At 34.3% G+C, this 24,303-nt stretch overlaps 1 long non-coding RNA gene across 1 annotated transcript; it reads right to left on the bottom strand.

The window, feature by feature from the left end:
• Positions 1 to 12,223: 12,223 nt before the first annotated feature.
• LOC144379350 (uncharacterized) lies at positions 12,224 to 23,732 on the bottom strand. Its single transcript, XR_013442177.1, has 2 exons — positions 23,523 to 23,732; positions 12,224 to 13,210 (listed from the first exon to the last, which is right to left on the bottom strand). It is a non-coding gene; the product is annotated as an uncharacterized LOC144379350 (long non-coding RNA).
• Positions 23,733 to 24,303: the final 571 nt, after the last annotated feature.

The raw sequence follows: 24,303 nt of genomic DNA on the forward strand, positions 1-24,303 counted from the left end.
AGATAAGTGAATTCCCCTTGAGTTGTAAGCAAAGTGTTTTTTGGCCTCTGTTTATAGGCATGACTGTATAACTCCCCCACATATCTGTAAAGGTGCATATCCCAGTCCATCTGTACTCATGGCAGAACAGAACTCTTCAAAGGGAAAAGTTTATATAGAGAATTACTCCTTCCACTTCATCACTCTTCTGAGCCTAAATATGGGAATATTTTAGCAAACGTATTTTAATCAGGAAATGTACTTTCAGTCCTGAGTTTCTTCAGAAAAAAACCAAACCAAACCAATAAGCTGCTAGTAACAATAAGAGATAAATGGATTTGATTGCCTGAAACAACAATGGCAACCACAAAAAGAATGAAAAAATATTTTAAATGTATTTGCTAATAAAATAACTTTAATTTTGTTGAATCCATTAAAATCTATTTCAATTTTTTCAGAGTCCTCACAGCAATCTATCCTTACATAGAATTTTTAAAAACTGTCATGATAAACTAGAAAATTTGCCTGAATAGTTGAATATTATTTCTCACAATGAAAAAAGTTTATGCTCTTACAAAAATGTTTTCTCTCTATGATTTTACTCAAAGAAAAGAGTCAAATAATAAGTTAAATAGAGTCCAGAAACAAACACAGTAATTTTTATAAATTATAAATATATAGCATATTTTATTTTTGTAGATAAATATATATACATATATATACTTATATAAGATATTTTGTGAAAATATGGTATAAATATGTCATTCAAATATGGCCAGGACTATCAGTTGAAATTGAATATTTTATTTTATTATTTATTTTAAGATTTTATTTATTTATTTGACAGAGAGAGACCACAAGTAGGCAGAGCATCAGGCAGAGGGAGAGGGAGAAGCAGGCTCCCCGCTGAGAAGAGAGCCCAATGCAGGCTTGATCCCAGGACCCTGGGATCATGATCTCAGCCAAAAACAGATGCTTAACCTACTGAGCCACTCAGGTGCCCCGTCAGTTGAAATTGAAAGGAAAAATTGCTATATGTCCAAAATAAAAATACAGAAGCATAATTATGTACATAAATATAAAATTTAATGGAATATAACCATAAATATATTAATGCTAATATTACTAAATATGCATCTGGTCTTTTTAAAGACTATTTTATTTTTATTTTTTTTAAGTAGGCTACATGCCCAACATGTGGCTTGAACTCATAACCCTGAGATCTAGAGTCACATGTTCTACCAACTGAGCCAGCCCCATGCCCCTGCATTTGGTCTTATAAATGGGAAGCTTTTCCATGAATAGAAGTAATGAGAGAATAATAAAAGTAAGGGGAGTAATTTGCATAAATGTATAATATCTCATAAGTGCTTTTAAGTAAATATAAAAGTCAAGTGACAATTGAGAATATTTACAAGGAATATGAAAAACAAAACTGTTAAATTATACAATATATATAAAACATATAAAGTATCTTTGGATGTGAGGGCAATCTGGCTGCAACATCTGTCACCGCATTGGAGAGCCAGGGTTAATTCAGCTGATCTGGCTGGGTAGGCAGGTGTCCCCTTCCTCCCTCACTGCTCCATGTGCTTCCCTCCTGAAGCTGCGTGCTGGGAAGAGAATGACCTTCCTCCATAGAGGAGGACCATTCTTCAGTCAAGGATATAGGAGTAGCTGTGCTCCCCTACTAGAACCTCCAAACAACCTCTCATGGTCCATTTGTAGAACATAGGGTAGTCAAGCTTCCAAGACTCCAGACATATCCAAATGAGGCACTACATGTGGCAGCCTGCCTTTCTTTAAAAAACAAAACAAAACAAGAAAACAAAGTATCTCATATATCACATTTTATAAAGAGCTACTAATGAATACAATGCATAGGTAGATATACATGAATAAATGCATGTACATATTTTGATGTTATATATATTTCATATATATATATATCAAACTTATGTTAGTCATTTGAAATGCAGTTCATCATTTTTATTTTCCATTTTCCCCCTCTATCACTGGTGATTCCATTATATATGTAAATCTATCTATCATCTATCTATCATCTATCTATCTATCTATCTATCATCTATCTATCTATCTATCTATCTATCTATCTATCTATCTATCTATCATCTATCTATCTAAAACATTAACTTACCTCCAAACGTCTACACTGTATAGACAGGCAGACTCAGGAAGTGTCATCTTTCTCCCCATTCCTTATAATCTGTCCCATCCTCATCCTTGCTGTACCATTGCCACACAACCCTGTAGGAAAACATCCCATTACTTTTTCATTTATCCTTTCTGTACTCTGTTTGAACAAATGAGCAAATGCAGGTATATATTCTTATTTTATCTGAAATATTGGGTTTGGGGATGAATTGTGTACCCTCAAAATCCACATGTTGAAGCCCTCACCCCCTGTATCTCAAAAGGTGTTTGTCTTTGGAAATAGGGCCTTCAAAAGGTAATTAACTTTAAATGAGTCATACAGGTGGACCCTAATCCAATTTTACTGATATCTCTATAAAAAGAGAGAACTTGGGGACACAAGTGACACCAGGGATGTGCATACACAGAGGAAGGACCATGTGAGGACTTAGCAAGAAGGAGGATATCTGAGAGCCAAGGAGAGAGGCCTTGGAGGAAGTAAAGCTGCCAACACCTGGATTCTGGATTACTAGCCTTCTTAGAACTGTGAAAAAATAAATTTCTGTTATTTACTCCACAGTCTGTGATATTTTGTTATGGCATCCCTAGCAAATTAATATACATAGTAATAGAGAATTTATTATAGGGGCACCTGGCTGGCTCAGTCAGTTAAGTGTCTGCCTTTGGCTCAGGTCATGATCTCAGGGTCCTGGGATCGAGTCCCACGTTGGGCTCTCTGCTTAGTGAGGAGTCTGCTTCTCCCTCTCCCTCGTCCTCTGTGCTCACCCTCTCTCTCAAATAAATAAATCTTGAAAAAAAGAATTTATTGTCTATATTCAGAGATTAAGATTTAAGTTTACAAAAAAGGAATAATTATCAGGGGTCATTTAATTGTTAATCTGTGGAAGCAATCCAATATATAAAAGTAGAATAATTGCTGTTAAATTATATTACAGCCAGTAGACATGATTTTATATAGCTATTATTAAAATAAGTTTAGATGAATAATCATAAAATACTTATGACCTCCTGTGCTATTTGGTTCTAAAATCTCCATTTGGGAAACATGCATGCAATTGCAAATAAATGGAAAGACTGCATTTACTGTGGTTTTAATGTGTCATGTTATCAACTCTACCTTAAATTCTATATGAAGCTCACAAAGTTTTTTTTCCTGTCATTTTTATATTAAAGTCTTGTAAAAATCCTGTCAGTAACTGACTAAGCAAAGGCAAGAAAGCAGGCTGTGTCATATGGCAGGGTGCAGGGGATAAGTACGCCGAGCAGCAAGCAGAATTGGAGAACATAGATCTATAGGAAAGATACAGATGTGGTGCTGACTACTCCAAGCCTATCAAACAAGGCAAGACGCAATATATTTTCTATTTAGAAGAATCAAGTCATGGATGTGGGGGAAAAAAGTGTACAGAAATACCATATTTTTCAACCACAGTTGCATAAATGGCACCAATTACTGACCTAAAGAAAACCTGGTCTTGTATTTCCAACAGAGCCAGGTATGATTGAAACAGTTTGATAGCAAAGATTATTTTATATTTTGTGTAGTATTAATCAGCTCAATTTCAGTATTTGTTGTATTTCCAAATATCAAGTCTGTTTCATGGTGCTAATAGCCAATGGAAGGTTGAGAAATGATAACCTTGCAAACAAAGGTGATTCAAAGGTAAAACTGGGATTTATACTGAATGGTTGTAGTCTTTATAATTAAAAAGAAAATTATTAAAAAGTGGAAGCATCCTTAGCTTTGTTAAACAGATTAGAGTATCCACAGGAATAATCTACTAAATCCCAATCCCGTAGTTTGTCCATTTCTGAAAGGAAAAGGAGAGCACGGTCTAATTGGATAATTTGAGGAGAGTTTATAAAAAGGGGGCTATTTTCAAAGATATGAGAAGAGTTAGGCAAACCAAAAAGGGTACTCTACCCACTGAACTTGTAAGAGGTAGAATAGTCTTTCATCACTCCATGATGGGAATGAGCAAAAGAAAATGAGAGTAAATTAGAACTGGACAGACAAGGTCATGTATAAAATGTGTCCTTGGCTGGAGCTGTGAGATCTATGATAACGCATCCAGTAGGAAACCAAAAGGCTAATTTCCCTGACCTCATGCTTCTCTCTCCCTCAGATATCCTATTGGAAATGACCATCAAATAAACCAAACTAGATGTCAGGTAGAATGAAGGTTAATTTTATGTGTCAACTGGGCTATGCTATAGTACCTGATATTTGGTCAAATACTGGTCTAGATGTTGCTGTGGAGTTATTTTTTAGAAATAATTAACATTCGAGGTTCCTGTGTGGCTAAGTCAGTTGAGCATCTGGCTCTTGGTTTCGACTCAGGTCATGATCTTGGGGTCCTGGGATCGAGCCCCACATTGGGCTCTGTGCTCAGTAGGGAATCTGCTTGAGGATTCTCTCACTCTTCTCCCTCTATCTCTTCCCCTGCTCGTACGTGCACATGCGTGCTCTCTCTCTCAAATAAATAAATAAATCTTTAAAAAGAAAAAAAAAAAGAAATTATTAACATCCAAATCAGTACTTTGAGTAAAACAGATTATCCTCCATAAAGGCGGTAGACTCCATCCAATCAGTCAAAGACCTTTAAAGAAAAGACTGAGGGTCCCCCAGGAGGAAGTAATGCTGCCTCCAGACCTCCAGACTACCTTCAACTCAAGATTGCAACTCTCTTGCCAGAATTTCTAGCCTACTGGTTAGCCAAGCGTATTTTTAACTTGCCAGCCCCCAATTTCTTAAAAATCTCTCTCTCTCTTTCTCTCTCTCTCCCTCAGAGTGCCATCCAACCAAATTCTTAGATGCAGGATTTGTGTACATGTCTTTGGAGGCTGTATATCAAATTGGCTATAGTGGAAACAGTTCGAAATCTTCCAGACAATACTAAAAGAATAATCAAAAATTTTGAAACTTACTTGGCTGACAATAAGTAAACCCTGGGCTCAGATGAAGCTGCCTTTCTGTCGTGCTAATGTACGTGTTACAAGTCAAACCTCATTATTTTATAGTAATGATACCGCAGCAGCCTCAGCACCTGGGAACTTGTTAGAAATGCAAATTCTCTGGCACTACCCCAGATGTAACAATCAGCAACTGGTGTTAGGGACTTAGGAACTTGTGTTTTAGCAGGTCTTCTGTTTAATTATAATGCGTACGCAAGTTGGAAAATCATGGTTAATTAGTAAAATGGGAAAGCAGATATATTTTAACAGAGTGCTAGCTGCTGTTTGTCATTATTTTACTTACTTTGTGGTCATAGTAAGAAATAAAAATTATCATGCCATTTAAGTATAGACTATCAGTGATGTATACTTTTAATAAATGATGAGCAATAAACTAGAATTGAGGCAACTGTTTTGTTCCAAGCCTGTCACTGGAGATGCCACAAAAGCCATGGGGAGGTATAAGAATATGACACATTAATAATAATTTTTAAAATGAGGGTCACTCTTGGCAAGAAGAAAAAAAAAAGGCGACTCGGACCTGCTCTGTGAGGGTAATGGCAATAGAGTGTGGAGGAGATCCAGGTGTCAGAATTGGAAATAAACGTATCTCTAGAACATGAGTGTCTGATCAGAAATTCCTGCTCAGGACCTGCCAGACGTGGTGAAAAAAATATTTTTTAAAAGAAAACCAGCGCCTAAGTTCAGGATAGATCAAGGCAGGATGTGGTACGTAGCCAATGGGGGTGGCCAGTCCCAAACTGTGGCACTGAAGACTGTCTGCTTTAGGACACATACCAAGTTGAATTCAAAAGAAGGGCATGAGGGACCTGGACACCCGCCACTCTCCTCAGGTACATATTAACTGCCAAAGTGGCTGATCTCATCAAGGGAAATGAACTAATGGAAAAATAATTAGATAATTGAGAAGTACAACCACTGTTACAATGAGAGTGACAAGCCGAATAGACTTATAGATGAACGAAAGCTATTGAGGACATGAAGTTAGTACTTGCAATTAGGAAGATTCACATGGAAACACCAAGTATAAAAAAATGTAAATTTTAAATTAAAAAAAATAGGACAGCACCAACAATAAATTATTGAACTGAAAGAGCTGGTGTAGAAACTCTTTTCTTAACAGAAAATGATACGGATGTAGAAAATATAAAGTCAAATTTAAGATACGTGGAAGATAGAAATAAAAAACCCCAATATCTATATGGTAATGACCTAGTTTTTAAGTTTGGGATTGAAATTTCTGTTCTTAAGATGACAGAGAAGTTTACATTGAACTAAGATTATAGACCATAACAATTATGAAAGCTGAATTTTACAAAAATGATATTTAAAGCCATTAGAGAGTAACGATACCCTGGAGAAATAAAAGTCCATCTCAGGCAACCTAAATCACCAGAATGCCAAGCACCAAACATGTAAATGATGCCATCTGAAATTACCAATCCCAAACTGGCCTAACGAGAGGTGCCTATCTCAGACATGATGACTGTAGTGAACACTGCTGTATGGTATGTTTGAAAGTTGCTAAGAAAGTAAACTCTAGAAGTTCTCATCTCAAGGAAAAAAATATTTGTTTGGTCGGTTGGTTATTCTGTGAGGTGACGGATGTTAACAAAATTTATTGTGGAAATCATTTCGCAGTGTATGTAAGTCAAGCCATTATGCTATACAGCTTAAACATACACTGCTGTATGTCAGTTACATCTCAATAAAACTGAAAGAGAAAAATAAACTTTGGTGTGATGCAAGAAGAGTGCCTGTTCTGGAAGATGTTTCACTGAATCCAACATCACTAGTATTCCAGAAATCATACCTCCCTGATGCTCAATATGTTTATAGAAAAGAAGCCTAGTAATATCTATGCAAGCATGTAATAATGGAAATTTTTTGACTGAGAAGGTGGTATTATTAAAGGTGCTTAAAGAGAGAGTTGCCAGGACAATTCAGTTCAATCACAAGGTGAAACAGAAAAAGCAAATGTGTGTGTGTGTGTGTGTGTGTGTGTGTATGAAATTAAATCCAAATAATATTGTTATAAATCACAGTTTTGTGATTTTTATGCAGTGAACATTGATATAAAAGGAAAATCACATATAGCCATATTCAAAGTGAATATACCGTTTTACATTTTTTTCCAATATTGTACAAAAGTCCCAGTGCCAACACATCCTTGCCAACAATTGGTATAGTCATTTTTAAAAAATTGTAGTCATTCTAATAAATGTGTAGTGGTATGGCCTTGTGGCTTAACTTTATGTCCCTAATGACTAATGATATTGAAGATCTTTTCATGTTCTTATTTGCCATCACTGTATCTTTTTGGTAAAGTGTCTGTTTAAGTATTTGTGCCTATTTTTTAATTGAGTTGTTTTCTCGTTACTGAGTTTTGAGAGTTCTTTATATGCTGTTCTTGAGACATATGATTTGCAAATATTTTCATCCAATCTGTGGTTTGTTTTTTCATTTTCTTAACAGTTTCACTTGAAAAGCAGAAGATTTTAATTTGATGAAGTCCAGTTTATTTTTTTAAAGATTTTATTTATTTGAGAGAGAAAGAGTGTGTGCGGGGGTGGGGGGGGGGGGTGGGCAGAAGGAGAAGAAAAAGCAGACTCCCCACTGAACAGGGAGCCCTATGTGGGGGCTCAATCCCAGGACCCTGAGATTACGACCTGAGCCAAAGGCGGATGCTTAACTAACTGAGTCACCCAGGAGCCCCGAAATCCAATTTATTAATGTCATTTTATAGATTGTACTTTCATGGCTCTACCTAAGAAATTTTAGTATAACCTAAGATCACAGAGTTTTCCTCCTACTCAGGAGCCTAGACTAGGGTGAGGTAAGTCACTTAAATCACACAATTAAAGTAGACTCAGAGGCATGTGCACTGTTCTGCCCTGGGCCCTGCCCACCACCACTGCAGATTAATTTCTATGAGGGCAAAGATTTTTTTCTGTTTGACTCTTTCTTATATTCCCAGTAATTATAATAGTCCCTATCTAATACCAGGAACTCAATAAATATTAGTTAAATAAAATAATAAAATAAAGAACAGTGTTTTCAATTTTAGAGAGCCCATGACATGTAAACATAGATTATGAAAAATTTATTTTCTCCCACATGTGGGGTTTTCACCGTTGTGAAGACAGTCATAGGTAGATATATCGATCCTAGAAAGAAATACATGTTTACTCATAATGATTACGGGATGAAGGAGCCAAAGTGATTTCAGTTTTTTTCTTTGTATTATTCTATTTGCAACTTTTGAGATAACCATCTATTTTTTTTTTTAATGGAGAGAAGAAAAGCAGTGGAGGTTTGTGAGTTGGATTCTATTGCACGCTATGCCAAGAAGCACACTCCTACATCCTTTTAAATGTTGAATGTAACTTTTTATGTTCCTAGAAGTGCCAGGTTCATGTAATGCCTGATGTATATTAGAACTAGATCGAGAGAAAAAGAACAATGGTCCATTATTCAGTTCCAATAAGGAAAGTCATGTATTCTCTCATATTTAAAGAGCCATAACTGAATGCCATAAATGAATCTTTAAATATTTAACTAGGAACAGTAAAACTATCTGTGTTCAGATTAAGAGAGTTGTATCCCCAAAATCACACTGGGTTTCAAAAAGCCCTTCTGTAAAAGGGAAAAATCCCTAGACTCTAAAAAGCATATTGCCTTAGGAGATGCTATTATTTTTACCTAGATGTACTCTAAAATACTTTATGTGCATTAGGGCTTCGATAAAGAGAGTAGTTTCCTTCTTTTTGCAGTTCTCTTTCCCTTAATACGTCCACCAATAAAATACACTTCCCATGTAATGGTTTGGGAGGTATGTGATTAGTCAGGCCTCTATCAGTTTTTTCAACTTTCTTTAGGAATGACACACCATTAGCTATAATTCCCCTAAAGCTCCCATTTGGTTTATTTATTGCTATTATTATAGTTTGTCTTGTTTATTTTAATTTCTTTCTTTATTGCCTTTCTTTTTTTTTAAATAACACTATAATATCTAGGGGTGCCTGGGTGGCTCAGTCAGTTAAGCCTCAGACTCTTGATTTTAGCTCAGGTCATGATCTCAGGTTTGTGGGATCAAGTCCTGAGTCAAGCTACATACTTGCCTTGCTCGCACTCTGCACTCTCTCTCTCTCTAAAAAAAAAAAAAAAAAAAAAGAACATTATATCTAAATCTTGAATTTCATCTGAGGGTTTAAAATAATTGGAGGGGGGGGCGCCTGGGTGGCTCAGTTGGTTAAGCCGGTTAAGCGTCTGCCTTCGGCTTAGGTCATGATCCTGGGGTCCTGGGATCAAACTCATGGCAGGTTCCCTGCTCAGTGGGGAGTCTGCTTCTCCCTCTTCCTCTGCCCCCTTCCTGCTCATGCTCTCTCTCTCGCTTGCTCTCGCTCTCTAAGTAAATAAATAAAATATTTTTTAAAAAATAAAATAATTGGAAAAAATGTGAATGCTCAACTTTTGTCAAATAGGAAGGAATGTGTGTGTGTGTTTGCATGTACATATACAATTTGAGACCAGAGTCTATAATTTAAGTTATTTTACTTATTTTCTTCAGGATTCTAAAATTGGTCAGTTACTATGGTTTACTAACTTTATTATGGAATACATTACTCTTTTTTTAATTGATGTATAATTAACATACAATGTTACATTAGTTTCAGGTGTACAACATACAGATTCAACAGTTCTTTACATTAGGCAATGTTCACCATAAGTATAGTTACCTAGGATACATTACTCTTGATTGCTTTTATTAAGAAATAATAGCATATCTTTGGTGTCTATTATTATTTTATAGTCCATACAGGCTGAATAACAAAGTCTCTGGAATACTTATATTATTTTGTATCATTAAGATAATAATTCTAATTTATAATGAGTATATTATTCAAATCATCTATCTTGTGATTAAAAACTAACTCTTTTACCTGGATTTTTTAAGGTTCTATGTAAATGGGGTTACTAATAAAGCATTAATTATTTATGTTTTTTGGACAAACTCGTGGCCAAATGCTTAGGGAGTTTAAGTTTACTAAGAAGGAGTACAGTTAGTTTTCTACCAAAAGAAAATTTGAAAATATATTTACTATTATCTCTGCTTAATTTATTCCCAGTAGTTGGTGCTTGTATGACAAACAAAGCCTTCATAAATCTCTGGGAGAATGGTGGTTTGTTTATTCAGAACAAATTTCCAGCTAAAAACAATGAAATTTTTTTTAATTATTTTTTTTTTTCTAATTTGTTAGGAGTGTTAAAGAGCTTGAGGACAAAGCAGATAATTACCACTTAAATTTGGGAGGATGTCAAAATCTAGAGAGATAATAAAAATACCTCCCAAATAACTTTTACCCTCAGGGAGTTTTAAGGTCAAAGCAAATTAAGGCTTTAAGCCAGTGGCCTTAAGGGGAAAGGAGATGAAAGACCAGGTTCAAGGTCTAGGTGGGTTATAGGAAACCCACTTCTAATAAAGGGTGTTAAGGGTCACAAAATTAGAATGAAAATTAAAGAAAGAAACCCACTTCTTCCCCATGATAAACTCCCATTTCTAAGAGACTATAAGAGTGGAGTAGTCAGAAGAGAACAGAAAAAAAAAAAAATCCCTGAGAAATCATGGCTAAAGGACATCTGTTTCATGGATTTTTTTTTTTTTTTTGGTAGCCAGGACTTTCAGTCCCATGGGGAATTGTCATTTATGATGGTCTCTGACTTCCACAGACTTTGATACCTTGCAGAAACAAAAGGTAATCTTCTCTGAAAGAAATGATCTTCCAGTGAGTTGGTAAAAATAATTACCAACCTATAATTCTAAGATTGGTAATAATGTATTCCACAAACAAGGATGCAATAAAAACATATTTCTAAAACACACACACGTTAATTACAGCAAAGCCTCAACAAGTAAAATTCCAAAAGGTATAACTCAGGCAGACGGAGAATGATTACTGATGGATTAGAAAATGGGGGCGCCTGGGTGGCTCAGTTGGTTAAGCGACTGCCTTCGGCTCAGGTCATGATCCTGGAGTCCCGGGATCGAGTCCCGCATCGGGCTCCCTGCTCGGCAGGGAGTCTGCTTCTCCCTCTGACCCTCCTCCCTCTCATGCTCTCTGTCTCTCATTCTCTCTCTCTCAAATAAATGAATAAAATCTTAAAAAAAAAATAGAAAATGAATATAGAGCCAAAGTGTGATAAAAATATGGGTAAATAATACTAATGCCTTCTGAGGTTTTATTTAAAATAAGAGAATTAAAAGTCATGGACAAATAGCATGTAAGTAATTTGTAAAGTGTGTAAGTAACAGGGTTTTTAATGTTATTGGTGAGAAAGGGGATTTTTAAAATTAAAATTTTATGTTGATAAAATAAAAATATATGTTTTATTTTTGAGGGTAGCAAATGGAACAAATATAAAACTTTCACATTAGTGAAAGGACCATAAAATTAATGATAAAAAATAATCTAGTTGAAAAACTCAAGAAAGAAAATTCACAGATAAAATAGGGAAAATATAATGCATAAATGAAGTAGTAGATTTAGCTAAAATATGTTAGTAATTACATCAGTTCTATAGGGACCAAATGCTCCATTAGAAAAAAAAAAGTAGAATTTTAGAATAGACTTATTTTTAAAAATTCAAACTATTTATGAAGATGAATCATGCAATTAACCAAAAGAACAAAGAAAAGGTGAAATAAGTGGCTATAAAAAGGGACACCTGGGTGGCTCAGTCGGTCAAGCATCTGGCTTTGGCATGGGTCATGATCCCCGGGTCCTGGGATTGAGTCCTGCATTGGGCTCCTTGATCAGGAGGGAGCCTTCTTCTCCTTCTGCCTGCAGCTCCCCCTGCTTGTGCTCTCTCTCTCTCTGACAAATAAATAAATAAAATCTTAAAAAAAACAAAAATGCTATAAAAATATAAAGCATGCAAATGGGAACCAAATAGAGCTGGTATGTCTAAATTAATATCATGGGAAAAATATTTATGAAGCATTATTAGGGATTAAATAAATTTATTCCATAACGATCAAATATTGCTTCACCAGAAAAATATATAAAATGAAAAAATAAATCATGACGCGGCAGACAGTAATGGCAATGTATATATTTGATTGCAATTTTTAACACACAATGAAAAAATACCATTATCATAACAGCTTACAGATAAATATAAAAACAGCTAAGTAGAATAATGAGGACAACATTTGGATAAAACTATATTACAGGTAAATTCAGTTAGTAAGAAAAAAAATATTTGGAAAGGTTTTAAATTCTCTGGATCAAAGAAATGCAAATTAAATTCAAACCTCCATCAGACAGGCAAAATTTTAGGTCTGGAAATAGGAAGTGATACTGCGGATATATAGCAATTCCAGGGCAACTTCACATCCTGCCTTTGTGAATATACGTTGGTAATAGCACTTCCAAAAATATTTAGACATTATCTGCTAAAGTTGAAGATAGTCACAGCCAGTGAACGAGCAGTTTTATTTCTAGATCAGAGATTGTTAAACTTTTATGAGTGTGTACCTTGTGGAAATCTGATAATGCCTATCAACCACTTGTCAGAATAAAATTTTAAATGAATCAATTAAAATACATAAAATTTCAATGAAACAATGATCAAAATATTAACAGAAAAAATAATATGCACAGAAGGAATGTCATAGAGTGAATTCATTCATCTAAATTATTTGGCATTTTTTAAAAATTAATTTAACTTCATATTTACTGTATAACATTAGATGCCAGAAAACAACAACAACACTTGTAAAGAGTTTTGTACAGTACAAACAAAAAGAAATATCAATTTTTTGAGGAAGCTCTTATGGGGGGGATGCCTGGATACAGGTTGGAAATGTTTAGTATGACTACCTCTTTTATTCATTTTTTACAAATATTTATTATGGGGGCGCCTGGGTGGCTCAGTCGTTAAGCGTCTGCCTTCGGCTCAGGTCGTGATCCCAGAGTCCTGGGATCGAGCCCCGCGTCGGGCTCCCTGCTCCGCGGGGAGCCTGCTTCTCCCTCTGCCACTCCCCCTGCTTGTGTTCCCTTTCTCGCTGTGTCTCTCTCTGTCAAATAAATAAATGAATAAATAATCTTTAAAAAAAACAAATATTTATTATGAAGGAGTTATATGCCAGACTTACCTTTAAACCGGGAGTCAAGAATCTGCTCGTTTACCAGATATTCTAATTTTGAGACTATGATATCAAGCAGTAATAAATGCGAAGAAAAATATAAGACTGGCTAAGGGGATATGCAAGATAGATGTGAAAGATTGAACCATAAGGTGTAAGAATATCTGTGGAAAGAACAACACCATTTCATGGAAATTCTATCACATGTTTACAATTTTGTGCAGTTCTGAGACATTAACATAAAGCCAAGGAACAATAGTAATAAGTTATCCTAATAACTGTGGGATAGAAGAGAATGAGTCCTACTAAAAATTATAGAAATTAATGCATAAAAACTCAGTATTTAAAAGTGTTTATTAATAAAGTGTCTAATTAAATTTAAAAAAAGAATTTAATATCAGGGTCCCTGAATCAAGATGCCATCCTGCCAGAGGCCATGACCAGGGACAGGACAATGAACGCTGACCAGAGGACTGATAAGACAGTAAAAGGTGAAATATGTATATGTTCTTATTGTATAATGTAGATTTCAGCACTCCACAAATCCCGTTGTTAATTCCATAAACTTAATTTTCTAATCCCTCCAACTGCCTTACAGGAAGATATCTGGATAGACTGGGAATGTCATGTATGAGATAAAGCTTATATTCCTAGAGCAGGGAAATGAGCTAATACACATTCAGTAAGGAGGTTTATATTAAGTTATATTAAATATAAATTAAATTGATAATTTCTTCCTACATGTAGCATTTGGAAAGTATATGATACATGCTATTGAGTTTATTCTTTCCTTCCCTGTGAACAAATTCAAACTGATTTTGGAGTAAAATTTATGGGCAGTGAGTTCAACACTTCCACTTAATATCAGTGTTATATGGGAAACTGACCTAATACCTTTGAACCCTCCTTTATTCCTTTTTTAAAAAGTTGATAGTTATACTACCTGACACACTTTTTTAAGTTACTATAAGATCCCATATTGTAAAATGCTCCCAATGTTGTTTGGCACATGGTACATATTATATGCTTGTTAAATTGTAATAGTCTTTGCAAAAATTTATGCCAAGTAACTATTACCTATAAAGATAAGTTTGTAGTATAAAATAAAGTAATGGGGTGCCTAGGTGGCTTAGTTGGTTGAGTGACCCAGTCTTGATTTCAGCTCAGGTCATGATCTCGGGGTTTTGAGATCGAGCCCCTCGTTGGTCATACAGATAATATTTTTACGTTGAAAAATTAGGGTAGTCTGTAAAAACAGAATGAAATAGAAAACTTGGCCATCTTTGCATGCAGAATTCATACTCCAATATATCCATCAACACATCCATCAAGAATCAATATAATTTTTTCACATATAGTGATTTTATTCGTTATTTCACTTAAAAAAAACTCATGTACATCTTGCATCTTATTTTTTTCTCACTTAATAACACATAGTAGAAATCCTCACAAATAGACTTCATAGAGCTAACTCTGTATTTTATCAATTGCACAATGTCCCATATATAGAAACAACATAATTCACAACATAATTCTCTCATTTTCCTATTCGTGGGAATCCATTTGGTTGTTAAAAGTTGCTATTATAGAAAAGGCTGTTGTATGCATATCCATAAAGGATGAAAAAATTGATAATTTAAAAATATATTTCAAAATTGAGTTTAAAAATAATGAAGTAGTAACTTGGAAGAAAAAAAAGAATAAAGAAGCAATATGTTAATTTACACTTTTTCATGTATTCCCTCCAAAAATGGGTGTCATCTGTCTTTGAATTTTTTTCAAATGTCTTAGATAGACATTTCTAATTTTTATAATGGAATTTTAGCTTTTCTTTTATATTGAAAATATTTTCTAGTCATGAAATGTAATCAGTGTAATGCATTTTGAATATATTGTTTTGCTGTCTATTTTTAGTGGTACATCATCCTCATCAGCATATACAGCCTATACACTTTCTGCTGCCGAATTTTATTGAATATTTGAGGCTAAAAAAATAATTTTTGTTGACATTCTTAGGGTCACAAAATAAGTTTTTTGAAGCATAAATTTCAGCATGTGTCCATATAATCTCTCCATATATATATTTAAAGCATAACCCAGAGAGAGGTACCAAACTGTAAGTGTATAATTCAAAGAATTATCCAAACTATGTAAATATCAGTAAAACACCATCCAGGTCTAGAACTAGCCAGAATAAAAAATCCCCAGATGTTCCTGCTGGATCACTCTGCCTTCCACCCTCATGAAGGGTAAACACTGCCTTGATCTCCAGCACAGCAACTGGCTGCTGTTGTTCTATTTTTAAACTTTGTATTCACAGAATCACAGAGGCTGTCTCTAGGCTCTTTCACTCAAAATTATATTATTGTGAGATTCATCCATGTGTTATGTGTAGTTTCAGTTCGTTTATTTCAAAGCAGTACATTGTCCCACTGTATGAATACATTCAATTTTTTTTTTTTCCAATTCCACTGTAGGTGGATTTTGAGTTTTTGGCTTTTTATTTTGTTTTTATTTTTGTTGTGTTTGTTTATCATTGCAGTTTAAAGCTATTATGAATAAGATTGCCATGATCGGTTTGTTTCTATCTCTTGGCACACATATGAATGAAGTTTTCTTGAGTTTATTCTTGGGAGAGTAATTACAAAATCATAAAATATGTATCTTTTCAATATTAATGAGTAACGTAAAAATTTTTCCAAAATGGTGTTCCAGTTTACATTCTCACAAGCAGTTTTTGTGAGTAGCTATTTCTCTACTTTCTTGCTAACCCTAAAAGATATTAATATGTATTTTCTTAGCACTCCAGAGATGTGTGTTGTAGTTAATTACAGTATATATTGCATTTACTGATTTCTGTTAATAATGAGGGATTTTTCATATGGTTATTGACCTTTGGAAATTCTTCTATGTAAAATACTTGCTCAAGTCTATTGTTCGTTTTTTTTTGTGTGTGTGTGTGTGTTGTCTTTTTTATTGAGTATAAACACACTTAACGTAGGAAAACACACATATATACTCCCTTACATGAGGGACAGGTCCTTTGTTGTCTTTTGTGAATATTATTTCTTCTTTCACTCTGTGACTTGATTTTATTTTTTAAAGTTATGTTTTGAAGAACAAAATTCTTAATTTTATAATAATCCAATTTAGTCATTAGTTTTCTTTATGATCAGTGATTCTTGTATCCTGTTTAAGGAATCATTACCAATGCCAAGGTAATAAAGGTGTTCTCTTCTATTATTTTTTCTAAAAGTATTATTTTGCTCTTCTGATTTAAATACACAATTCATCAGGGATCATATTTAACTTTCATCCATTTTAAATAGTGGATTGCACGTACATTTTCTCTATGCTGCACAGGAAAATTGTTCATTAGGAATCACATAGAGCCCTCCCTTAGTCAAGTATTATCTAAATCATATATTCAAGCACTTCCCTAGCTTCTAGAAAATTTCTGTAATCTTAACTTTTGGTTTTCTAGAATTAAAAAGAGCAAACTAGGTGGTAGATGAGAAGGAATAATCAGGAAATGTGTGTGTGTTTGTGTGTGTGTGTGTGTGTGTGTGTGTGATGATTATTCTTTTGTAATTTAACCAGTCAAAATTATTCCCTTGGAAATGCACTTATTTTGGTAATCTTAAAATTATATGATTTGAAGTAGTCTTCAATTACTTTATCCTCTATAATCTATAGTACAGGTCACAAAATGAATATGAGTAGGCAGGCACTGCTTCATGGACAATTTACAAAACAGAAAGAAAAATAAGATAGTGCTCTCATATAAGTAGGGGGGAAAGCCTGGCTTGCTTTATTTAATGGGTAGAACCAAAAGTTTTGTCGGTAGTAAAAATAATCTTTGTAGAATTACCCAGTCATTTGGAGTGCTATAAAGGAGCTGTTGTCAATAAAAGCTGTGATTATTACTATGGTTTTATTCCATTTCTGTGGTAATTAGTTATTATCATTTATTTATTACGTTATTTTATGGTTATTGCTTGCAATTTCAGACTTTAAATACTGAATGCGTAAACAGTGCTAATTTAATTACAGTATTGGAATTTTGAATACTGCATGCAGTGTTAAGATTATTAATAAGTATATTTCAAATGAATATTCTAATAACAATTTGCATTTTTGTCTGATTTCTTGTTCATCATAATTTTTAACAAATTGATGTTTGTAGTCTTGAAAATTGTCATGCAGAAATGAATGTCATTCCCATGGGGCTGCATTTAGGAACTAAACTTTATGCTGTTTAGAGTTAAATAAAGAGATAACATTGGTAAAGGAGAGAAATCTTATATTTTTAATAAATTATATAGCCATTATTTAAAGGCATCTTCTAAGAGAGACCTAAAAATTCTTAAAATATCATACAATATAAAACAATATGAAAAAGAGATGACATTTTCACACTCCTCCATTTGTTTTCTATTTAATAAGCATAGCATTTCTATTAAGTTTACAATAGTTTTGTTTAAGATTTATCTTGAACTTTGCTGATTCCATTTGACTTTATATTTCTAACACCTTGTAGTGTTTATCAAAGCATCAGTGACTTGTATCATTAAAAGGTTAATAGATTTCACGAGTGGGAAAAATAATCCCATTTGATCAAATAGAAATGAGCTGGAAAGAAATATGAAGATGGATGGCATTTAGGGTATTTTGAAGTCTTCTTACATGCTTTACTGAAAGTAACACATTAAAGTAAGGTATGAATAATGTGTAAATATCCTTTCATTACAACATACTTGGATTTATCAGGATAAAAAGCATTTCTATGAGGAATAGATTTATAAAAAGCAAGGTGGAAATATTTGGGTAGAGACAAGAATGTATCTGAGTTATTTCAGCCAGATTCCCTGGGAAAGACAGAAAAATATTTGCATACTGGAAATTTACTGAAGAGTGCTCTCATGAGCATCTATGAGAGAGCAAGGGAAGTGAGACTGAGAAGGGACAGGACTGATCAGCTTTAACTGATTCCATGAAGAGCTCTGAAACTCATATACTCCTTCAGAACTGTGACCCGTTGAGGCACCAGGGAAGTCTTAGAACTGCCATATAGAATAATCACTGGAGGTTGGTTCCTTCTGGTGAGAGTGTAAACTTGTGCAAGGTAATTCTCTAAGGGAATCTCAGGAAGAGACTCCATTCTGAGCTATCAGTACCCAACATGCCTGGCAACCAAAGTAATGAGAGCATCAGTCCTGAATGGAAGACCTGGGTGTCACATTATAGCATTAACTTGAACATACTGAATAATAAGGATAATACATATCTTAAAAAGTTCCCAAAGGTGACATTAGCAAAATGGAGGACTAGGCAGCTCCAGGTCTTCCTTCCTCCACAGAGACACTGAGTTAATAACAATACCAGACCAGAGTATTTCAGTAAGAACTCTGGAGACAACTGATTTCTCAGCAGAAACCTTGAAAGCCAGAAGGAAATGAGATGATATAGTCAAAGAGCTAAAAGAAAAAACAAAACTGTCAATCAAGAATACTGTTTTGGACAAAACTGTCCTTCAAAAATGAAGAACAAATTGAGGGGCACCTGGGTGTCTCAGTCAGTTAAACCTCCAACTCTTGATTTTGGCTCAGGTCATGAGATCTATCTCTGTGTTGGCCTCTGTGCTCAGCATGGAGTCGGCTTGGGAATCTCTTTCTCCCTCTCTCTCTGCCCCTCCCCCCACTCACATGCACTCTCTTTCTTTCTCTCTCTCAATAAATAAATAAATAAAATCTTAAAAAAAAAAAAAGAACAAATTGAGACTTCCTGAGATAAAAAAAAAGTTGAGGAAGTTCATTATCACTAGACCTGCTCTATAAGAAATGTTAAAAGGAATCCTTCAAGTTGAAATGAATGAGTGCTAGACAGCAACACAAAGCAATGAAGAGCTTCTCCAGTAAAGATAAATGCATGGACAAATATATTAACCTGTAATACTATAATTTTGTGGTATAAAATTTAAATGGCAAAAACATAAATAAATGATAATCTATGTTAATGAGAAAACAATATATAAAGATATAATTAGTCACATCAGTAACACAAAGTGAGGAGAATGGAAGTGTAAAGGCATAGAGTTTTTTGTATGCAATCATTTTTATTTTATTTTATTTTATTTTATTTATTTATTTTTTTAAAAGATTTTATTTATTTGACAGAGAGAAAGACAGCCAGAGAGGGAACACAAGCAGGGGGAGTGGGAGAGGGAGAAGCAGGCTTCCCGCCGAGCAGGGAGCCCGATGCGGGGCTCGATCCCAGGACCCCGGGACCATGACCTGAGCCAAAGGCAGACACTTAACGACTGAGCCACCCAGGCGCCCCTGTATGCAATCATTTTTAGATACTTGTAAATTTAAGACATTTCATGTAATTGCAATAGAAATCACAAAGAAATATATATAGAATATAAACAAAAGAAAATGAGAAGGGAATCAAAGCTTACTTATCATGACCAAAAAAAAGCCAATGAAACAAACAAACAAAAAAGGCAGTAAGGAAGAAAAAGGACAAAAAGCCTACGAGGCATAGTATAAATGATTAACAAAATGGCAATAGTAAGCCCTTCTTATCAGTAATTATTTTAAATATAAGTGGATTAAATTCCCCATTAAGAAGACATACAGTAACTGAATGGATAAAAAATACTATCTAACTATATCCTGTCTACAAGAGACTCATTTTAGATCTAAGGAAACAATAGTATGAAGTTGAAAGGAAAGAAAAAGGTAGTTTACCAAAGAGAAGCCAAAAATGATAGTACTTTCATATAAGTAGGGGGAAAGCCCACTGCTTGCTTTATTTAATGGATGGAACCAAAAGATAGCAAAGAGATCTATATTAATATCATACAAAATAGATTTAAGTCAAAACTGTTACAAGAGACAAAAGAACATTATATAATGATAAAAGGGTCAATTCACTAAGAAAATATAAAAATTATCAATATTTATGCATCAGACCTCAGAGCTCCAAAATATGTGGAGCTAACATTGATAGAATTGAAGGGAAAACAGACAGGAACACAATGATAATAGGAGAATTCAATACCCAAATTCTGATGATGGGTAGAACAACCAGACAGCTGATCAATAGGAGATAGAGAACTTGAACAATACTACAGAGCAATTGGACGTAACAGACATATACAGAACATTCCATTGAACATCAGAATGTACATTATTTTCAAATGCACATGGAACATTTTCCAGGATAGATGACATGTTAGGACACAGGATAAGTCTAAACAAATCAAGAAGGTTGAGAATATACAAAGTAACTTTTCTGATAATAATGGAATAGAACTAGAAATAAATAGCAGAAAGAAAACCAGAAAATCCACAAATATGAGGAAATTCAACAGCACACTCTTAAATAACTAATGTGTCAAAGAAGAATTCTCAAGAGAAATTAAAAAATGCCTTCAGACAAATGAAACCAAAACATGGAATGTAGTGAAAGCTGTATGATGAAGGAAGTTTATAGCTTTAAATGTATACATTAAAAAAAGAAGGATCTAAATTCAATAACCTAACTTTACACCTCAAGAAATTAGAAAAAGGATATAAACTAAACCCAAAAGTAGCAAAAAAAAAAAAAGAAAAAAAAAGGAAACAATTAGGTTGGAGCAGGGATAAATGAAATAGAGAATTAAAAAAAATAGACAAATCAACAAAACTAAGAGTTTTTATCTCAATGAGATTATTTGTACATCCATGATCATAGGACCACTCTTCACAATACCTAAGAGATGGAAGTAACCTAGTGTCCATCAACAGATGAATGGATAAACAAAATGTGGTACACACATATAGTGGAATATTATTGAGCCTTAAAAAGAAAGGAAATACTGTCATGTGCTACAATATAGAAGAACCCGAGGATATTATGGTAGGTGAAATAAGCCAGTCACAAAAGGCAAATACTACATGATGTATCTATAGTAGTCAAATTTATAGAAACAGAAAATAGAATGGTGGTTACCAGGGGCTCATGGAGAAGGAAATGAGAGTTGTTTAATGGTTATAGAGTTTCAGATTTGCAAGATGAAAGTTATGGAGACCTGTTTCACCATGTGAATATACCTAACACTACTGAACTTAAAAAAAGTTAAGATGGTAAATTTTACATCATTTTTTACCACAATAATATATGGATGTATATGTGTATATATACATTATTTATAACATATTATAATTATATAATGTTATATATTTAATATTATTTTATATAATATTAAATATAAGTATATTTTACTTGTTATTTAAATACATATATGTTATATGTTATATACATATCTGTGTATATATGTGTATATAAACCTGTGATATATATGTATATAAATATAATGTACATATAAATATAATCTCTGGGGATGAGATCTAAACATCAGTATTTTTATTTTTATTTATTTTTTTAAAGATTTTATTTATTTTTTTGTCAGAGAGAGAGAGCACAAGCAGGGGGAGAGGCAGGCAGAGCAGGTAGAGGGAGAAGCAGGCTCTCTGCCAAGCAGGGAGCCCGATGCAGGACTCGATCCCAGGACCCTGGGATCATGACCTGAGCCGAAGGCAGATGCTTAACCGACTGAGCCACCCAGGTATCCCTAAACATCAGTATTTTTAAAGCTTCCTAGACAAAAACCATGTACAGCCAAGGTCAGCTTGGCACTGAACTAGTAAGTGGACCTAGCAAGTAGCTTTGAAGCTCATTTTCTTTATTTTTAAGATGAACATAATAATACCTGCTGTTTACTTACAATATGTGAGAAAGGGCTTTCTAGACTTAAAAAAGTAACCAAAAAATTCAGTTTTAAAGGAAAATCTTGATAGAATCTAAGTGTTGCGTGTGTGGGTTTTGATTGTTAAATTCTTTCAACTTTACTATATATTTGAAAATATTTTTCATTTAAAAAACAGGCTTTGTTGTGTTTTAAAAATTCCCTAAAGTTTAGGCATGACTTTATGGCATTTCATTAAAAGAAAAAAGATATTGTTGGTCCTAATTATTTACTTCCCCTCCCAGTAAAAGTATTGTATTTCTTTGCTCCATAAACATCAGGATGTGCCATGTGACTTTCTTTGGTCAGTGCAATCTGAGCAAGAATGACATATGCTTGCCACTTCTGAGAAGAGTCTTTCAGAGTTGAATTAGGGATCTTATTGGTTGTGAGGCCATCTTTACCCAGGGTGGGGTTGTTTCTTTGTCCTTGAATAAAGAGAAGAACTTCAGGTGAGCCATGGGGATCGATAGGAGAAGCAAATAATAAATGTCTATTGTGGAAAGCAACTAAGATATTTGAGCTTTTTGTTAATGTAATATGACGAGAGCTCACTAGCACAGTTTGAGAGTTATTAAAAATAAAATTACCCCTAACAAAGCAAATCAGCCTGATGAAGAAAAAAAGAAGTTAACACCAAAGAAACTCATTTGTACAGGCAGTTTTAGAAACGTTTAGTTAAAAATTATGGAATGCAGAACATGTAATTAACAACACTCTTAAGTTATGTCTGTACCTTCCTGCATTTAACAGCATGTCTTGTGGATGGTTTTATATTATCCCAAGTAAAATCTACCATCATTTCTCATGAATTCATTTTAAAGCTGTAGTGTACTTTCATTAACCAGTTTTCTACTTGGGAGCAATTAAGGTTTTAATCTATCCTTTATTAATATAAACAGTGCAACAATGAAAATCTTTAGACAAATCTCAATCCAGTTTTTAGTAAATAAACTGGCCATTATTTTGACTGGCTGCCCTTTCAAGTCTGTTCTGTGACCTGTGTTAACACTCGTGCAGGTACTATATTTTTCTGTCATGCTCACATAATCAAATGTCTTCCAGTGTCTTCAAGTGTCTTCCTAACAATGTCATATCAATACAATTAATTTTCATCCAATTAAATAATTGCTTTACTTCTCCTGTTTGGGCATATCTCAACTGTGAAACCTGCAGTCAAGTGAATTGGTAAGATAAACTCATCTTTCTCTATTTTTCCATTTAATAGCTACAGTTTGAGGCTCTTCCAGCTATGAGGTATTGAGAACAGGAGAAAGATAAAATATCACAAATACCTTATTTGACTGGTAGAAAAAAATTGTAAGAATTTTGACAGGTAAAATTGTAATCTGATCCTTTTTTTAATCGTAATGCTCTGTATGTGGCAGAATCCAATGCTGATTCTTTCTCTCATACATAGTCTTCTGGGTTCTTTAAGTCATCCCTTACCTCATATGGCTCAGGATCCTTCATCTGTAGAATATTTGCCATGGGCAATGCCATCTCCATCTGGCAAATTAAAAATCTCCCCCACTTTGGGGTTTCCAGCAGCACACCCCATTGCAAATGTCACCTCAAAATTCCAGAAGTAGTATTATGGAGCCGACATCTGTCCTTAGGAAATCTGTATACTTCTGGAATTGAAGCCCCAGTGTACCCCTGTTTCTTTGCTGTGCCACAGGTCGGGCCAGCTGCAATGAAAACATTTTCTTCAGTCAGGTGTAATTCAGGCACTGGACACTATGTTCCTTAAACTACACAATAAACGTGCCAAGCAATTTTAGAAGTTTATTGAAGTCTGTGTTGCTTAGCTTGAGAAAGGTGGTAACTGTTCCCTTCTCTCCTCACATGGAGAAAGTACAGACTGTATTGACATACTGAAGTCTTCTCAAACTCTCACTGAACTTACCCTCATCCCTTGGCCTCCTAAATCACTCCATAAAATCTTGGCCTTTTCCTTTATGGCCCAGAAAGGGATAGGCTGGTCCTAGCAGAGCTGGTTTCAGAATTTCTCGGCGTGTTTGAGCAAGGCTGTGAAGCAGCTGGCTTTAGAACACTGGGATATTACAACTTGGCACAGACAATAGGAAGATATTAAAGAAAGCATTTAACCTCTTGTTTCATAACTTGACGTTCACATGTGATCTGTATGTAGGATATATCCCCAGAGGTGTAATTGCTTTGTCAAGGGAATGTGCATTGTTAAAGGGATTAATACTCTCCAAAGAGG

This window comes from Halichoerus grypus, chromosome 10, assembly GCF_964656455.1.
Source record: "Halichoerus grypus chromosome 10, mHalGry1.hap1.1, whole genome shotgun sequence".
NCBI classification, from domain to species: domain Eukaryota; kingdom Metazoa; phylum Chordata; class Mammalia; order Carnivora; family Phocidae; genus Halichoerus; species Halichoerus grypus.